The 19,956-nt window shown below is 38.5% G+C and overlaps 4 pseudogenes; all 4 read left to right on the top strand.

The window, feature by feature from the left end:
• The first annotated feature begins 2,530 nt into the window (after positions 1-2,530).
• Positions 2,531-3,079, top strand: LOC143853845 (dirigent protein 4 pseudogene; annotated as a pseudogene).
• A 3-nt stretch (positions 3,080-3,082) lies between these two features.
• Positions 3,083-4,142, top strand: LOC143855021 (dirigent protein 23 pseudogene; annotated as a pseudogene).
• A 492-nt stretch (positions 4,143-4,634) lies between these two features.
• LOC143853843 (dirigent protein 4 pseudogene) lies at positions 4,635-12,702 on the top strand (annotated as a pseudogene).
• A 134-nt stretch (positions 12,703-12,836) lies between these two features.
• Positions 12,837-13,541, top strand: LOC143854597 (dirigent protein 23 pseudogene; annotated as a pseudogene).
• Positions 13,542-19,956: the final 6,415 nt, after the last annotated feature.

Below are 19,956 nucleotides of genomic sequence, written 5' to 3'. Positions count from 1 at the left end.
CCAAAAATAAGGTATGTATTAGCAGCAAGCAGCATGAACTTTTTGCTTTTTCCATTTTGTCAATAGAACCCTAGATTTAATGGCAAGAGCTAAATTAAATCATTGTTTCCAATTGTGTTTTTCCACTTCTTCCTTTCTTTGGCTGGTTTGTCTAGACAAAAGCTCATAATATTAAAATCTGTGAGAAGTCAATTCCAACAGCCAATCAAAATAAGAATTTACTCTTTTCTCTTACTAGTAGCAAATTATTGGTTTTCCAATCTATTGATAGAGTTGTTTTCATTGAGGTGATCATGTCTGTTATGTGGAAGTATAATGTCCTTCTTAAATTTATACACCTGATGACATAAATTTAGAGATTTTTGGGGTTAAGATTTTTTTCCTACAATCTTTAAAACTATCCTACGCTAAAAAAATGAAAAGCTAACCCGACCCGACCCGAGAAACTATCTTGTGTAGGGTCCAGTTTACGAATCTCGGGTTTTCTTGTAAAAAATTAGACCTGGCCCGACTTGAGATAATTCTCGCATAGGGTAGGGTTTTGGAAAACCCGATCCGGATTGCACCTATAGTTTTTTATACACAAAGTGTCCGTGCGTGCAATACTTTATAATGAATAATGATATGGTAACCCTCATTATTATTCTATGATCCTAGCCATTCATTTGTTGGGTCTTACCTTAAATAGGCCCGTATTCAGAAACAAAATTTCATATGATGATCCTAGCCGTTGGATTTATAGAAGGAAGTCAAATATCTCTAACGAATCAAAGATACGAATTAAAACCAATATAAAATGGGGATTTGTAGACGGATTTGCATTCTGATTATTTCTTCAATAAGCAATGAAAGGGCAAACTATTAAACTAATCATCACAAATGGTAATGCTGCGTTTTACTCAAAAGAGGAATGCTGCTGATTTTAAGGAAAACTCACGATTATTTAGCAAATTTTCAGTTCTAGAAAGAGTCCAAAATAAAAGAGGAAAGCGTGTGATGGCAGGGAAACTGGGTATAGAAGAGGTGCCAACATAGAAAGGTTTTATTTTTGGCAGGAAAAGACATGGGCAGGACCACATTGCAATACAATGACACGCACCCACGACAGGCCTTCCTTTGAATCTCTTATAAGCCACAAATACTCAACCCGCAATCCTAAACAAACCATCAAGGACGGTTCAGATCAACCAAAGGTGGGACCTACAATGCTTAATAATATAAATATAATCTTTTACATTATTTTGGGGAAGAAAATATCCTTTCGGCAGATTCTCTTTTGGTATAGAGGGGTAAATTAGCATATTCTTATAAATATCAAAGATTTGCCAAATTTGAAAGATTTATAGACCTCAAAATATGGAAACTTCTCTTGCCAGAAGACATGGGCAGGACCACATTGCAATACAATCACCGACCCTTGTATTATGCATTCTTGTATTATGCATTTTCTATAATAGTGAAATGGATGGGAAACGTTGGGGCAAAGTGGGAAACATAAACGATACGTGAAAAAAATAGTGAAATGGATGGGAAACGTTGCGGAAATGCCCGTGAAACGGAGGTGAAACGCATGAGAGAGAGAGAGAGAGAGAGAGAGAGAGAGATGGCACGATTACGGTTCTGCAAAAAAAGACATTATATACATCAGCTTTATATTCGTCCCATTCTTTTATTTGGATCAGCCCTCTTTTGTGTAATTATGACTCCTTTTTTACACTTGATGGGGCTGTCCCCAATAAACAAAAGGGCGAATACTTTATGTAGATAAGTGATAGGTCACCCTTTTTTTAAACTTGGAACAGCACCCTTTAGTGTATTTATCGCTCCTCTTTTACACTGGGTGGGGCTGTACCCAGTAAACAACAGGGGCTACACATCACAACCATATTTTAATATTTGCACGGCTGTCTTTTCTTCTTCAATCAATTTCATCACAATCAAATTTTAATATTTGCACAACTGTCTTTTCTTCTTTAATCGATTTGTGAGAGCTTTTTTGGGAAATGTAATAACTTTTTGACAGCCCTTTAAATACTAAAAAGGACAAGATGGTTTGTGTAGATCTCAAAATACTGGGGAAAGCCCCATCTAGCGTAAAAGGTGACTCATAAATACACTAAAGAGGGCTGTTCCAAGTAAGAAAATGGGGTGAATATAGTACTTCCTACATATGGTATTCACCCGTTTTTTTACTGGAGACAACCCCATCCAGTGTAAATGAGGAGCCATAAATACTAAAGGGGGCTGTTCCAAGTAAAAAATGGGTCAATATATTACTGACCTACACTAGATGGGACTGTCCCCGGTAAACAAAAGGGGCGAATCATTTCCCTTTATATATCACATGATTTTGATAAAAAGAGGGAAGTAGTTTTCAAGAAAAAGGTTTCACGTTTGTCCTTTAATTTTTTTTCAAGCGTTTCACATTTCCGTTTCACGCTTCCTTTTCTTGACCCGGCAACTATGGTCCATATAAACCTATCTAGAGACAGAGATAGAGATAGTGTGAGAACTTTAGAGAGAGGAAGAGATGGAGGGTAGATTAGCTTTGTTTGTTGTTTTGATACTATGTGTTTCTGCCATACCAGTACAATCCAATGGTGGAAAAGGCTTCCCAGTCTTAGGAAAGGAGAAGATGACTCGTCTCCACTTCTATCTCAATGACATTCATAGTGGAGAGAAACCAAGTGCAGTCTTGGTGGCTCAGGCTAACAAAACCTATGAAGGAGCGACGCCATTTGGAAGCGTCTATGTAGCCGATGACCCACTAACGGACGGTCCTGGACCAAATGCGAACGTTATTGGAAACGCACAAGGGCTTTATGTCATGTCCGGGCAGGACAAGTTGTCACTTGTCTTAGCCATGGATTTTGGGTTCACCACAGGAGAGTATGAGGGCAGCTCTATCACAGTGTTCTCAAGGAATCCGGTAACAGAGAAAATGAGGGAGCTCTCCGTGGTTGGAGGGAGGGGGAAGTTTCGCCTTGCTCGGGGTTTTGCTATGCTCAATAATTATTATTTTAACACCACTAGTGAGGATGCCATTATTGAGTATAAAGTTACCATCTTACATTACTGATGTTGAAGCATTCGTGAAATGTAATAAACTTGCATTGATAGATTCAATGTGAAGTCAATTTTTCATTGTTAAGTTTTGGGTTCTTAGTTTATTAGGGTTTCTTTGGAAAAGGATTGTTCTATGGTTTATTCCTTGTTAAGTTTTGGGTTTCTTTGGAAAACGATTGTTCTATGGTTTACTGCTTTTTTTAGACGTTTCTTAGTTTATTAGGGTTTCTTTGGAAAAGATTGTTCTATGGTTTATTCCTTGTTAAGTTTTGGGTTCTTAGTCTGTTAGGGTTTCTTTGGGTTCTTACTTCATTTCTTCTCCTTTCTGATTCTTGGAAAGTTCTCTGTCAAGTGACTAAAATTGTTGCAGGAACTACCTAGAGAAAGCGAGAGATGAAGAAAGTAACTCTGGCTCTTTTGTTCTTCTCTTTCGTTATAGCCATGTAGGCGGCTAGAACTGAAGGCGCCAATAAAAATTGGCGCAAGAGCCTCTGACTCAGAAAAGAGAAGGTGACTCCGTTGCATTTCTACTTCCACGACACGCCGAGTGGGAAAAATCCGAGTGCGGTTAAGGTTGCTCAAGCCTCCGATACAAACAAGTCGGCTACGCTCTTCGGCTTACTGGTGATGGCCAATGACCTGCTTACGGAAGGAACGGACCCTAAATCAAAGGAGGTGGGCCGGGCCCAAGGGCTTTATGGTTCGGCGGGCCAGAAGGAGCTGGGTCTGATCATGGCTTTGGACTATAGTTTCACCCAAGGCAAGTATAAGGGTAGCTCTATTAGCATTCTTGGAAGGAACCGGGCATTGAACCCGGTTCGAGAAATGGCGGTTGTGGGTGGGACCGGGTTGTTCCGGTTCGCACGTGGGGTGGCCCGCGCGAAGACTTATTGGTTCAATGCTACGTCTGGGGATGCCATTGTTGAGTATCATGTGACCATTGTACATTAATGGCTTGAAATTAATATTGGGTATTAATTTTTATTTTATTTTTTTATCGTTTTCTCTTTGATTTTGTCGGTGAGATTTGTTTGTACCTGTGTCTTGGGTTGGGAGGAGGAGTTCGTTTTGGTTTCTGTTTTTTTCTTGTCATCTTTTTGTTGCCATTCCTTGGATATTTTCTATGATTGGGGTGACTGATTTTCCGAGGAAAGATTTGCCCAGATGAGCCCTATTTTTATTTGGGGTAATGAGAAAACAAGAATACAACCTCTAAATTCATTAGAATAGCATCCATAAATAAATTGGAGGAATAAATGGTTTGGTTTGAAGAACAATTGAGCCTCACTTACACTTATGCCTGCTCAATATAAATTTGTTCATAGCCATTTTGCGGAAAGCCATTTCCTCGTTGCCTTTTGCATATGAGAACAGCCACAACTCAACTCAACTCAACTAAGCCTTTGTCCCAAACTAGTTGGGATCGGCTATATGAGAACATCCACATTGATTGATTTTTGGCGTTCATCTTAGGTGGTGCTGTTCTCATATGTAAAACAATCATAAGATTTATTTTGTATCGAAGGGATCTTTAATCACCTAAAAACATGATAAACTCAATGTAGTGAATGTACAACCAACAACAAAAAGGTAAGTGCATGACCAAAGTAAGAACTGGATGTAATATAAGAAGGTTAAAGTTTATATATAGCTCTTAATAGACTGATAGATGAGATGCGGGCAGGGAAAGTTGCAAAAGTCCTCTTATAACCAAGGTTTTAAATTTCGGTTACGGTACCGATTTCGGACCCCACCAAAATCCGAAATTTCAGGCCGAAATTTTGAAACCGAATTTTCTAAATTTTGAAATGTCGGCCTAAATTTTGTTACATTTTAAAAATAAAAAATAAAAAATGGCATTTAATCAAAATTTCGGACCGAAATTACCGAAATTCCAAAATTTCGGCTCAAATTTGGAATTTTGCGAAATTTTCAATTTCCGAAAATTTCTGTTTCGGTCCCCATCGAAGACCGAAATTTAAAACCATGTTTATAACTTTATATATTCAAGTGTAGTAGTCACGAACTAGGCTGGTATAATTCTAAAGTTCTTGTTTTAGGGTAAGTGCATGTTAGAGTACGTAGTGGCCACAAGAATGATAACGCAAACAGGAAAAAAAAAGCAAAAAAAGCCACAAATACGAACACAGAGATTTTACGTAGTTCGGCAATATGCCTACTCCACGGGGCAGCGATGGAGACTTCTTCTTCACTAATCAGAGAGAAAATTACAGTGTACACACTCACCCTCTCAACAATAAAAACAACTCAAACACAACCCTTCACAACAGAAGAACACCCCCCCTGAAGAGAAACTGTTCCTTCTCAGAACTCAGAAGAAGTAAAAGATAAAGAAAAGAAAAACAGTTCTTTTTAAATATCCACTTGCTATCTAGTGCTTTTGTTCCAACCAAGTAGTTGTTCGGATTAAAATCGAAGAGAAAAACAGACTAAAAGATAAGCAACAAAATGCCAAAGAGTATACCTCTAAGGCAAACATTGTTGAGACTAAGAATGATGGGTCTAAGAATCTGAAACCGAAGAAGGAAAAGAATTTCAAGAAATTTGGACCCAAAAAGAAAGGAGTCTGTTTTGAATGTGGAAAACCCGGACACTACAAGAAGGAATGCTGACACCGAAAGACTGGTTCGTCCAGTGCCAAGGTTAATTTAAACGAGGCAGATGTGATTGCAGCGGTTGTGACTGAGGTAAATCTGGTGGAAAATCCAAAGGAGTGGGTTCTGGATACTGGTGCTACCAAGCACATTTGTGGAAACCGAAACTCCTTCTACGACTACACCTTAGTTAAGGAAGGGGATCAAGTTTTCATGGGGAACTCACAGACCTCAAAAGTCGTTGGTAAGGGCAAGGTCTTGATGAAGTTAACTTCAGGGAAAGTACTTGCACTTCAGGAGGTGCTGCATGTGCCAGATATACGGCGTAACTTGGTGTCTGGTGCGCTCTTGAACAAGAATGGACTAAAGCTCACTTTTGAAGCAGACAAGGCAATCATTAGCAAAAATAATGTGGTTGTAAGGAAGGGCTACAATGCAAATGGTTTATTTGTTCTTAATGTACTTGAAATCCTGAATGAAAAAGTATCCTCTTCTGTTGCTTACATTGTTGAGTCCTTTGATATTTGGCATGGTAGATTAGGACATAGAAGTGCACCTTACATTAAAAGACTTTGTAATTTAGGTTTAATAAATAAAAAAATTGAACCTAGTAAAGAAAAATGTGAAATATGTGTTGAAGCAAAATTCACAAAGAAACCTCACTTTAGTGTTGAAAGAAAATCTGACTTATTAGAGTTAATTCATAGTGATCTAGCTGATTTTAGAAATCTTGAATCTATAGGAGGTAAAAGGTACTATGTGACCTTTATAGATGATTACTCTAGATACACTAAAGTATATCTTCTTAGAACTAAAGATGAGGCTGAACAAGCCTTTATCAAATATAAAAATGAAGTGGAAAATCAGTTAGATAGAAGAATTAAAAGACTTAGAACAGATAGAGGTACAAAATACTCTATAACTAAGTTCTGTGATGATAATGGTATTATCCATGAAACCACAGCCCCGTACCAACCTGAATCAAATGGTATAGCAGAACGAATGAACAGAACATTAAAGGACATGTTTAATGCTATGTTGATAAGTTCTGGTTTACCCTTGAACTTGTGGGGGGAAGTACTTCTTTCAGCTTGTTATATATATAACAGGATACCCCAAAAAAAAAAGGGTCAAATACCATATGATCTGTGGCATAACAAAATGCCTAGTTTATCTCATTTGAGAGTTTGGGGTTGTTTGGCTAAGGTTGGAATACCAGAACCTAAGAAAAGAAAACTAGGACCTAAAACATGTGATTGTGTATTCATAGGATATGCTCAAAATAGTACAGCCTACAGATTTCTAGTTTTGAAATCAGTTGAAAATATCCTTGAATATAACACTATAATTGTATCTAGGGATGTTGAGTTCTTTGAACATCACTTCCCTATGAAGAAAGAAATTCCTAAAGAACCTAGTAATGATTCAAGAAATCAACCTGAAACTGAAAAGGAATTGGATTCTGAGTTTCAAGAACTCAGAAGAAGTAAAAGACAAAGAAAATAAACAAATCTAGGAGATGTGATGTTCACCTATCTAATAGATAAAGATCCTGTAACTTACTCTGAAGCTGTAACATCTCCAGATGCTGTATTTTGGAAAGAAGCTATTAAAAGTGAATTAGATTCCATAATAGAAAATCACACTTGGGAATTAGTGGACCTTCCACCTGGAACAAAAGCACTAGATAGCAAGTGGATATTTAAAAAGAAGCTAAGACCTGATGGGACAATTGACAAGTTTAAAGCAAGACTAGTAGCTAAAGGCTTTAGACAGAAAAAGGAGATAGATTATTTTGATACCTATTCTCCTGTTGCTAGGTTGTCCACCATTAGGATATTATTAGCTATAGCTTCTATTCATAAATTGGTAATACATCAAATGGATGTAAAAACAGCTTTATCAAATGGAGATTTAGAAGAAGAAATTTACATTAAACAACCTGAAGGATTCATTGTGTCTGGTCATGAAAACAAAGTTTGTAAACTAATTAAGTCACTGTATGGTTTGAAACAAGCACCTAAACAGTGGAATGACAAATTTGATAGTGTTTTAATTACAAATGGGTATAAGATAAATGAATCCGACAAATGTGTTTATAGTAAGTTTAATGGGGATAAAGGTGTAATACTTTGTGTATATGTAGATGATATACTAATTATTGGTACTAATTTGGACATAGTAAAATCTACTAAGAGATTTTTAATGTCAAACTTTGAAACCAAAGATATGGGTGAAGCTGATGTAATCTTAGGGATGAAGATCATCAGAAAAGAAAATGAAATAATATTGTCTCAGTCTCATTATGTAGAGAGCATTCTAAGGAAATTTGGACAATATGATAGTTCACCTGCAAAGACACCTTTAGATTGTCAGGTACACCTAAAGAAAAACAAAGGTGAGATGGTATCCCAAAAGGAATACTCAAGGATTATAGGTTCAGTGTAATATTTGATGAACTGTACTAGACCTGACAGTGCTCTAGCAGTTGGAAAACTTAGTCAACACACTCATAGACCAGGACATGAACACTGGCAGGCTTTGACTAGGTTGTTAAGGTACCTAAAGGGTACAATAAACTTTGGACTGCATTTTAAGGGGTATCCTGCTGTCTTAGAAGGCTATAGTGATGCGAATTGGATCTCTGATTCAAGAGATTCAGTGTCTACCAGTGGATATGTATTCACCCTTGGTGGTGGTGCGATTTCTTAGAAATCGGTTAAACAAACTTGTAGTACAAGTTCCACTATGGAAGCGGAATTTATAGCCTTAGCCCTAGCAGGAGCTGAAGCCGAATGGCTCAGGAATTTTATGGCAGATGTGCCTTTATGGCAAAGGTCGGTTCCCTCAGTGTCTTTACACTGTGATAGTCAAGCTGCTTTAGCCAAGGCTAAAAGTAAGACCTATAATGGCAAAAGAAGGCAGATACGCCTGAGGCATAATTTGGTAAAGCAATACTTGAGTGAGGGAACAATAGCACTCGACTTTGTAAGGTCGGAGAGGAATCTGGCAGATCCTCTGAAAAAGCCACAAATAAACAAGGTGGTTTATGAGACATCGCAAGGAATGGGGTTAAAGCTCGTGGCATGAACCATTAGTGATGGACACCTAACCAATGTGAGGGGAGATCCCTGGAATTTGGTTCAATAGGTACTAACAAGTCATCGGATGGTTTGTTAACACTATCACCCCCTACTCCTAGATGCAAAATGATGAAAGACAGTGTTCACTGCAAATGAGAGAGGATGAGTTATAGACTCTTAATCAGATCATAACCTGTATTGGGTGGTATGTTACTTGCAGTGCATACTTGATGACTGACCTAAGTGAATGTGGAGGTAAGGCCGCTTCCTATGAGAATTTAACGAGTAATTCTCTAGAACATTCATGAGAACCAAGAGGGGAACAAGGCCAAAATGTTCCAAAACTGTGAATGAATCACCAAGGAATCGAATGTAGAGTGTGGATAATAGGTTAGTCAGTTACACCCACGAGGAAAGGTTGAAGGAGTCTAACTCTACCCGTACTCGGTAACGTAATCTGTTTATCCTAAATATCGGTTGAAGTCCAAAAGACACCGGTATGAATCCACTCTATTTTCTAATGTGCTCAGATACTTCCGTTTTCAATTTTCAGCTGTATTTTGAATCTTGTGGGGGATTGTTAGAATTTTTGAACAAAAATAATAATAAAAGATTTGAAAAGTCAAAGATGCTTTTTCTTTTTGTTTAAAAATTTGGAGGGAAGATTCAAATTATGTTTCCCTCTCTTGTTTTAAAGCAAAAGACTTTTGTATGTGTGGGGACTTGAACCCAAGATCTTGGTGAGTGTGCTTGTGGTGTGTTTTCAAAACCAAAGGCAAATTAATACTCCCACATCGCTTTGGAAGAAAATTCTTCTCATCCATATAAGATGGAGAGTTGGAGAAAGGCTTGAGCCTTCAAGGGGCTTTAGAATTTGTTGGGTCTTGGGCTTTTAGAAGAGCACAAGCCCATATAGGCCCGTATTTAGAAAAACACGAATTATCTCAGGTCTTGGGCTTTAGAAAAACACGAATCTCGGGTTTTCCTGTAAAAAATTAGACCTGGCCCGACCTGAGATAATTCTCGGGTAGGATAGGGTTTTGGAAAACCCGATCCGGGTTGCACCCATAGTTTTTATACACAAAGTGTCCGTGCGTGCAATACCTTATAATGAATAATGATATGGTAACCCTCATTATTATTCTATGATCCTAGCCATTCATTTGTTGGGTCTTACCTTAAATAGGCCCGTATTTAGAAACAAAATTTCATATGATGATCCTAGCCGTTGAATTTATAGAAGGAAGTCAAATATCTCTAGAGAATCAAAGATACGAATTAAAACCAATATAAAATGGGGATTTGTAGACGGATTTGCATTCTGATTATTTCTTCAGTAAATCCGTGTTTAAAACATCTTGATGGAATTGCTAACATAAGCAATGAAAGGGCAAACTATTAAACTAATCATCACAAATGGTAATGCCGCGTTTTAAGGGGATGTTAATCCAGTCCCATATGGTAATGTTTAATTTTATAGAAGTTTTTTTGAAGGATACAGAACACACACACACTGACTCAAAAGGGGAAAGCTGCTGATTTTAAGGAAAACTCACGATTATTTAGCAAATTTTTAGTTCTAGAAAGAGTCCAAAATAAAAGAGGAAAGCGTGTGATGGCAGGGAAACTGGGTATAGAAGGGGTGCCAACATAGAAAGTTTTTATTTTTGGCAGGAAAAGACATGGGCAGGACCACATTGCAATACAATGACACCACGCACGACAGCATAGTGGTCCATCTTTGACGGATCCAAATTGTCCTCACAGGCCTTCCTTTGAATCTCTTATAAGCCACAAATACTCAACCCGCAATCCTAAACAAACCGATCAAGGACGGTTCAGATCAACCAAAGGTGGGACCCACAATGCTTAATAATATAAATATAATCTTTTACATTATTTTGGGGAAGAAAATATCCTTTCGGCAGATTCTCTTTTGGTATAGAAGGGTAAATTAGCATATTCTTATAAATATCAAAGATTTGCCAAATTTGAAAGATTTATAGACCTCAAAATATGGAAACTTCTCTTGCCAGAAGACATGGGCAGGACCACATTGCAATACAATCACCGACCCTTGTATTATGCATTGTCTATAATATAGTTGCAGCAAACGTTGGGGCAAAGTGGGAAACAGAAGCGATACGCGAAAAAAATAGTGAAACGGATGGGAAACGTTGCGGAAACGCCCGTGAAACGGAGGTGAAACGCATGAGAGACAGAGAGAGATGGCACGATTAGGGTTCTGCAGAAAAAGACATTAAATACATCAGCTGTATATTCGCCCCATTCTTTTATTTGGATCAGCCCTCTTTTGTGTAATTATGACTCCTTTTTTTTACACTTGATGGGGCTGTCCCCAATAAACAAAAGGGGGAATAATAAGTGATATGTTCACCTTTTTTTAAACTTGGAACAGCCCCCTTTAGTGTATTTATCGCTCCTCTTTTACACTGGGTGGAGCTGTCCCCAGTAAACAACAGGGGCTACACATCACAACAATATTTTAATATTTGCACAGCTGTCTTTTCTTCTTCAATCAATTTCATCACAACCAAATTTTAATATTTGCACAACTGTCTTTTCTTCTTTAATCGATTTGTGAGAGCTTTTTTGGGAAATGTAATAACTTTTTGACAGCCCTTTAAATACTAAAAAGGACAAGATGGTTTGTGTAGATCTCAAAATACTGGGGACAGTCCCATCTAGTGTAAAAGGTGACTCATAAATACACTAAAGAGGGCTGTTCCAAGTAAGAAAATGGGGTGAATATAGTACTTCCTACATATGGTATTCACCCGTTTGTTTACTGGGGACAACCCCATCCAGTGTAAATGAGGAGCCATAAATACTAAAGGGGGCTGTTCCAAGTAAAAAATGGGTCAAGATATTACTCACCTACACTAGATGGGACTCTCCCCGGTAAACAAAAGGGGCGAATCATTTCCCTTTATATATTACATGATTTTGATAAAAAGAGGGAAGTAGTTTTCAAGAAAAAGCATTTCACGTTTGTCCTTTAATTTTTTTCAAGCGTTTCACATTTCCGTTTCTCGCTTCCTTTTCTTGACATGGCAACTATGGTCCATATAAACCTATCTAGAGACAGAGATAGAGATAGTGTGAGATCTTAAGAGAGAGGAAGAGATGGAGGGTAGATTAGCTTTGTTTGTCGTTCTGATACTATGTGTTTCTGCCATACCAGTACAATCCAATGGTGGAAAAGGCTTCCCAGTCTTAGGAAAGGAGAAGATGACTCGTCTCCACTTCTATCTCAATGACATTCATAGTGGAGAGAAACCAAGTGCAGTCTTGGTGGCTCAGGCTAACAAAACCTATGAAGGAGCGACGCCATTTGGAAGCGTCTATGTAGTCGATGACCCACTAACGGACGGTCCTGGACCAAATGCGAACGTTATTGGAAACGCACAAGGGCTTTATGTCGTGTCCGGGCAGGACAAGTTGTCACTTGTCTTAGCCATAGATTTTGGGTTCACCACAGGAGAGTATGAGGGCAGCTCTATCACAGTGTTCTCAAGGAATCCGGTAACAGAGAAAATGAGGGAGCTCTCCGTGGTTGGAGGGAGGGGGAAGTTTCGCCTTGCTCGGGGTTTTGCTATGCTCAATACTTATTATTTGAACACCACTAATGGGGATGCCATTATTGAGTATAAAGTTACCATCTTACATTACTGATGTTGAAGCATGTGTGAAATGTAATAAACTTGCATTGATAGATTCAATGTGAAGTCAATTTTTCATTGTTAAGTTTTGGGTTCTTAGTTTATTAGGGTTTCTTTGGAAAAGGATTGTTCTATGGTTTATTCCTTGTTAAGTTTTGGGTTCTTAGTATGTTAGGGTTTCTTTGGAAAAGGATTGTTCTATGGTTTACTGCTTTTTTTAAACGTTTCTTAATTTATTAGGGTTTCTTTGGAAAAGATTGTTCTATGGTTTATTCCTTGTGAAGTTTTGGGTTCTTAGTCTGTTAGGGTTTCTTTGGGTTCTTACTTCATTTCTTCTCCTTTCTGATTATTGGAAAGTTCTCTGTCAAGTGACTAAAATTGTTGCAGGAACTACCTAGAGAAAGGGAGAGATGAAGAAAATAACTCTGGTTCTTTTGTTCTTCTCTTTGGTTATAGCCATGTATGCTGCTAGAACTGAAGGCGCCAATAAAAATTGGCGCAAGAGCCTCTGACTCAAAAAAGAGAAGGTGACTCCGTTGCATTTCTACTTCCACAACACGCTGAGTGGGAAAAATCCGAGTGCGGTTAAGGTTGCTCAAGCCGCCGATACAAACAAGTCGGCTACGCTCTTCGGCTTACTGGTGATGGCCGATGACCTGCTTACGGAAGGACCGGACCCTAAATCAAAGGAGGTGGGCCGGGCCCAAGGGCTTTATGGTTCGGCGGGCCAGAAGGAGCTGGGTCTGATCATGGCTTTGGACTATAGTTTCACCCAAGGCAAGTATAAGGGTAGCTCTATTAGCATTCTTGGAAGGAACCGGGCATTGTACCCGGTTCGAGAAATAGCGGTTGTGGGTGGGACCGGGTTGTTCCGGTTCGCACGTGGCATGGCCCGTGCGAAGACTTACTGGTTCAATGCTACGTCTGGGGATGCCATTGTTGAGTATCATGTGACCATTGTATATTAATGGCTTGAAATTAATATTGGGTATTAAATTTTTATTTTTTTTTATCGTTTTCTCTTTGATTTTGTGGGTGAGATTAGTTTGTACCTGTGCTTTGGGTTGTGAGGAGGAGTTCGATTTGGTTTCTGTTTTTTTCTTGTCATCTTTTTGTTGCCATTCCTTGGATATTTTCTATGATTGGGGTGACTGATTTTCCAAGGAAAGATTTGCCCAGATGAGCCCTATTTTTATTTGGGGTAATGAGAAAACAAGAATACAACCTCTAAATTCATTAGAAAAGCATCCATAAATAAATTGGAGGAATGAATGGTTTGGATTGAAGAACAATTGAGCCTCACTTATACTTCTGCCTGCTCAATATAAATTTGTTCATAGTAATTTTGTGGAAAGCCATTTCCTCGCTGGCTTTTGCATATAAGAACAGCCACAGCTCAACACAACACAACTCAACTCAACTCAACTCAACTCACCTAAGCCTTTGTCCCAAACTAGTTGGGATCGGCTATATGAGAACAGCCATAAGATTTATTTTGTACGAACGGATCTTTAATCACCTAAAAACATGATCAAACTCAATGTAGTGAATGTACAACCAACAACAAAAAGGTAAGTGCATGACCAAAGTAAGAACTGGATGTAATATAAGAAGGTTAAAGTTTATGTATAGCTCTTAATAGACTTATAGATGAGATGGGGGCAGTGAAAGTTGCAAAAATCCTCTTATAACTTTATATAACCAAGTGTAGTAGTCACGAACTAGGCTGCTATAATTCTAAAGTTCTTATTTTAGTGTAAGTGCATGTTAGAGTACGTAGTGGCCACAAGATTGATAACGCAAACAGAAAATAAAAGCGAAAAAAGCCACAAATAAGAACACATAGATTTTACGTGGTTCGGCAATATGCCTACTCCATGGGGCAGCGACAGAGACTTCTTCTTCACTGATCGGAGAGAAAATTATAGAGTATACACTCACCCTCTCAACAAGAAAAACAACTCGACCACAACCCTTCACAAGAGAAGAACAACCCCCCCCCCCCCTAAGAGAAATTGTTCCTTCTCTCTCACACAAGGATCTCTCACTCTTTTTTTGTCTCTCAAGGTACAAGGCAAAACCTTTTTTTTGGGAGTTACGGTTTTTGGGTTTTCAAAACCAAGTGAAACTAGAACTTCACATGTCCCTACATTCAGACAGTTTGTGACAACCGGATAAGAGATAAGAACAGGAGAGTCGGTGAAGAGTTATATCCAAATAGGAAACTAACTCTTTGCATAGTGTCGTACTCAACATTCTCCAACTTGAAGACTAGTTTCTTCTGCAACGCGAAAAACACTCCCACTGAATCGCTGCCCAATGTCACCATTCATCATGTAACAATAAGCCCAAGACAAGTCCTGCACCACACAAACTTCTCTCTAACTACAGGATTCGTCAATATATCAGCAACATTGTCATTGGTGTGAATCTTTTGCAATGAGACATTTCCATCTTCCACAACGTCACTAACAAAGTGATATTGAACATCAATGTGCTTGGTATGAGTGTGATAAATAGGATTTCTTGCCAAATGCAATGCGCTTTGACTGTCACAATGAATTATCACCTTCTTTAACTTGACCTTAAGATCTTTAAGTAACCTCCTCAGCCATATAGCTTCTTTACATGCATGCATAGCTGCCATATATTTTGCTTCTGTTGTAGACAAAGCCACTATAGACTGCAACCTCGACATCCAACCAACCACGCCATTGGCTAAAGAAAACACGTAACCCGTGGTCGACCTCTTTCTATCACTGTCCCCTGCAAAATCAACATCCACATAACCAACCAAATCTAAACTTTGGCCACTATAGCAAATAGAAGCCTCAGAAGTACCCTTCATGTAGCGAAGGATCCTCTTCACAGCAGTCCAATGATCTTTCCCCGAATTTGCCATATACTTACTAACTACTCCCGTTGCTTGCGCAATGTCTAGTCTGGTGCAAACCATGGCAAAGATAAGACTCAATACTACAGACGTATATGGTACTCAAGACATTTCTTCCTGTTCTGCGTCAGTGACAGGACACTGCTTGGAAGTTGATTTGTAACCAACAAGAATTGGAGTACTCACTGGTTTGACATTCTGCATATTGAAGCGGCACAGGACCCTTTCAACATAACTGTTTTGAGTTATCCAGATTTTCCTATTCTTTATGTCTCTAAGTACTGTCATACCAAGTATCTGATTTACTGCCCCCAAGTCCTTCATATCAAACTCCTTGGCCAACTGAGCTTTCAACGTTGCAACATCAGCTTTGCTGGTTCCTACAACTAACATGGCATCGACATAATGTAACAAGATAATGAAATTACCATTATCCAACATACAAATATAAGCACAATGGTCAGCTTCACATCTAATAAATCTCAAGCTCAAAATAAAAGAGTCAAATCGCTTATACCAACACCTCAGCACCTATTTTAAACAGTAAAGTGTTTTGGTGAACCGGCAAACCAGATTCTTCTTACTTTCTTCAATAAAGCCTTCGGGTTGAGTCATATAAATTTCTTCATTAAGATTTCTATGCAAAAAGGCCGTTTTAACATCTAACTACTCTAATTCCAAATCAAGTACTACCGCCATACTCAAGCAATACGGATAGTAGTGAAACGAACAACTAGAGAAAAGATTTTGTTGAAGTCAATACTTGATTTTTGAGAATACCCTCTCGCCACTAACCTGGCTTTGTATCTCTCGATGTTCCCATCCGCATTTTTATTTAACTTGCACACCCATCTACAATCTATAGCCTTCCTCCCCTTTGGAAGTTTAACTATCTCCCAAGTCTGGTTTTTATGTAGAGCCTCAATTTCCTCTTCCATAGATACTCTCCACTGATCTGCATTTACAGACTCACAAGTTTCTTTCAAAGAAGAAGGTTCATGCTCCTCTGTAATGCAAGCATAAGCGGTAGCATAATCCTGTAGCCATGTAGGAGCTTTGCGGTCTCTTGCAGGAAGACCTTGAACATGCTCACAGCCCTTCCTTCTCCTCAATGTCTGGTACATTTGGAAGATTGAATAGATTTTCCGAAGACTCCATATTCAACATCTATGTTGTACCTGAGTTTGGCTGTAACTTCTCTTTCTACAATGAATCTTCTCTGAAGACAACATCTCGACTAACAACAATCTTGTGGGCAGTAGGATCCCACAACATGTACCCCTTTGTTCCTGATGCATAGCCAAGAAAAATACACTTTTTGGACTTTACGTCCAGTTTAGTTCTCTGCTCTTTAGCAATCTACACATAAGCTTCACAACCAAAAGTATGTAAGAACGAGTAATTAAAGGTGTTTCAGACCATACCTCTTTTGGAATTTTGTAATCACGTGCAATGGTTGGAGAATGATTCACCAAATAACAGGCTGTGCTAAAAGCTTTTGCCCAAAAACACTGCTCTAGCCTAGCTGAACTAAACATACTCCTAGCACGATCCACGAGTGTACGGTTGATGCGCTCCGCCACACCATTTTGCTGTGGAGTACCTATAACTGTAAACTGTCTATCTATACCGTGGTCGCCACAAAATTCCTTTATATCATCATACTCAATCCCATTATTAGTTCTCAGACACTTAATTTTATCCCCCTTTTGGTTCTCAACCAAATCCTTGAACTTTTTGAAACAAGAGAAAGTCTCACTCTTCCTTTTGAGCATATACACCCACACCTTGCTAGAGAAATCGTCAATAAACGAAACAAAATAATTTGCACCTCCAATGGATGCCACATGAGATCTTACGTATCAGAATGAATCAAATCCAACACATCTTTAGATTTATATGTAGAAGTGGGAAAACTAGCTCGGTGGTGCTTGCCAAACAAACAAACCTCACAAAAATCTAAATTTGTAGATTTTAAACCAGGAAGTAAATTACGATCAAGGAGTACCTTTAGTCCGCGCTCGCTTATGCCCAAATGTCGATGCCATGTCATAACAAACTCAGTCACGGCATTTGCAACAATAGCCTCACCCACCACGGTATCCCCAATCAAACGGTACAAACTTCCCTGTAGCTCTCCCTTTGCAACAATGAGTGCTCCCTTCACAATCTTCAATGGACAATTTTCTCCAGAAAATTTGTAACTGTCTTTATCAAATTTACCAATGAAAGCAAATTTTTCTGAAGCCCCGGTACGTGTCTTACATTAGAAAAAGTACGTATTGTTCCATCAAACATAGTAATCCTCACATCTCCAACTTCCACTATTTTACACGTGTTATTACTACCCATATGAACAGGTCCTCCATCACATGACCGGTAGGTATAAAACCATTCCCTACATGGCGTCATATGGAATGAAGCGCCAGAATCCAAAATCCACTCAGAATAACTAATATCTGGTGGAAGAATAGATAACACCTTACCATCTTCTGAAGCACTTTCCTTGGCTAAATTTCCATGGGAATTTTTTAAAGTAGACTCATGTTCATGTTAATCAGATTTGGGCTTATCTTGATCCCTTTTGCGAGACTTACAATCCTTTCGCAAATAAACCTTCTTTTAGCAACTCCAACATCGTAAAATTTTTCGCCGTTTCGATTTGGATCTTGAATCATGATTTGTTTCACCACTCGCTCTATGGATCTTCCTCTTACCATCATTGCATCACCTGAAGAGTCTGCGCCAGATTTTCTGTGATTATCTTCGGATAGCAATGCAGAAACTACAATCTCCATCGTGAGGTCTTTTGATTACCAAAATTAATAATCAAGCTATCCCATGAACTCAGCAAAGTACATAACAAGAGACAAGCTCTCTCTTTCTCATCAATTTTAACATCAACAGCAGTCAATCTACTGATGAGGCTATTAAATTCATTAAGGTGTTCTTGCAATGAAAACCCATCTTTCATCCTTAGGTTGTATAATTGTCTACGAAGGAAAATCTTATTTGACAGATTTCCCTTCGTACAGATTCTTCAATTTGTCCCATAAACCTTTTGCAGTGGTTTTATGGGACACGTTGACCAATACCGAATCATCAAGTGCAATAAGTAAATCTGCCATTGCTAATTTATTTTTCTTCTGAAAAATTTCATCAGTCATATCAGTAGGCTTATTTTCCATACCTTCAATCACGACCGCACAATCCTCTTTGACCAAAACTGCGTTCATCTTCAATTTCCACAACGTGTAATTTGATCCGTTGAATTTCGGCACTTCAAATAACGTCGAAGTTGAACTAGCCATCTCAACCCGTGCAAGCACGGTCAACAATCAATCTTGTGTGAAGATCTAGCAACCGGTATAGCTCTGATACCAATTGTTAGAGTAAGCAGCTGCCACAAGATCGATAACGTAAATAGAAAATAAAAGTGAAATAAAGCCACAGACAAGAACACATAGATTTTACGTGGTTCGGCAATTTGCCTACTCCACGGGGCATCGATGGAGACTTCTTCTTCACTAATCAGAGAGAAAATTATAGAGTACACACTCACCATCTCAACAAGAAAAACAACTCGAACACAACCCTTTACAAGAGAAGAACCGACCCCTTTGAAGAGAAACTGTTCCTTCTCTCACACAAGGATCTCTCTCACTCTTTCTCTATCTCTCAAGGTACAAGGCAAAACCTTCTTTTTTGTGGAGTTACGGTTTTTGGGTTTTCAAAACCAAGAGAAACTAGGACTTCACACACGGTTTGTGAAAACCGAATAAGAGATACGAAGAGAGTCAGTGAAGAGTTATTTCTGAATAGGAAACTTACTCTTTGCATAGTGTCGTACTCAACAGTGTGCGACCTAAGTTAATAGAATTTGCGACTTCTAAGAGAACTAATGTATATAGTATATTTTGACTATCGCCTTCATATGAAAAATTGAAAAGGTAATACTAAGATTAAACATCCTCTTATCGTTTGAAGTATAGGTTAAATTATATGTGATAAACTAACTTAGACATTCTTATATTATTTTCAGTGTTTTAAAAATAGTGAGAGATTATTAGAGATTTTTAAAATATTTTAATTTTAAAAGAAATATAAAAGAGTATTTGATTATTCACTAGGCACTTTTTTTCCGTGAAAGAGTGTTTTGACTATTCAAAAGACACTTGTGTTGTTAAAAGGTGTTTTCATCAAAATATAAGGAAAACACTTCTAAAACAGTATCCCTTTATGAAAATAAAGATGGGATAAGTATGGCTGATTGATTTGGAAATCTTATTGTGGAGTCGAGATAAGCGCCCCACTTTTTTTGTTTTATGCGAAGGTGTCACAATAGAAAATCCCGTGCTTTTTTTTAAGCACGGGATCCCGTTTTTCTTAGGATGCAACTTGGGTCGGGCTCAACCCGAACCCGACGGGTTCAACCTGATTTTGGCTCGGGTTGGGTTGGCATTTTCTCAGGTTGGGTTGGGTTAGGGTTGGGATTTAAATTCGGGTTGGGTTAGGATTGGGGCCTTGGCAACCCGACCCGACCTCCGTCTTCTAAATTTATCATGATTTTCTCAGGATTATGTTTTTCTTTCTTGTATTTTTCTAACCCAACCGGA

Source organism: Tasmannia lanceolata, unplaced genomic scaffold (genome assembly GCF_043159265.1).
Source record: "Tasmannia lanceolata isolate RefF3 unplaced genomic scaffold, GAP_Taslan_0.1 ptg000020l, whole genome shotgun sequence".
NCBI classification, from domain to species: domain Eukaryota; kingdom Viridiplantae; phylum Streptophyta; class Magnoliopsida; order Canellales; family Winteraceae; genus Tasmannia; species Tasmannia lanceolata.
This window is presented reverse-complemented; position numbering and strand designations above follow the sequence as displayed.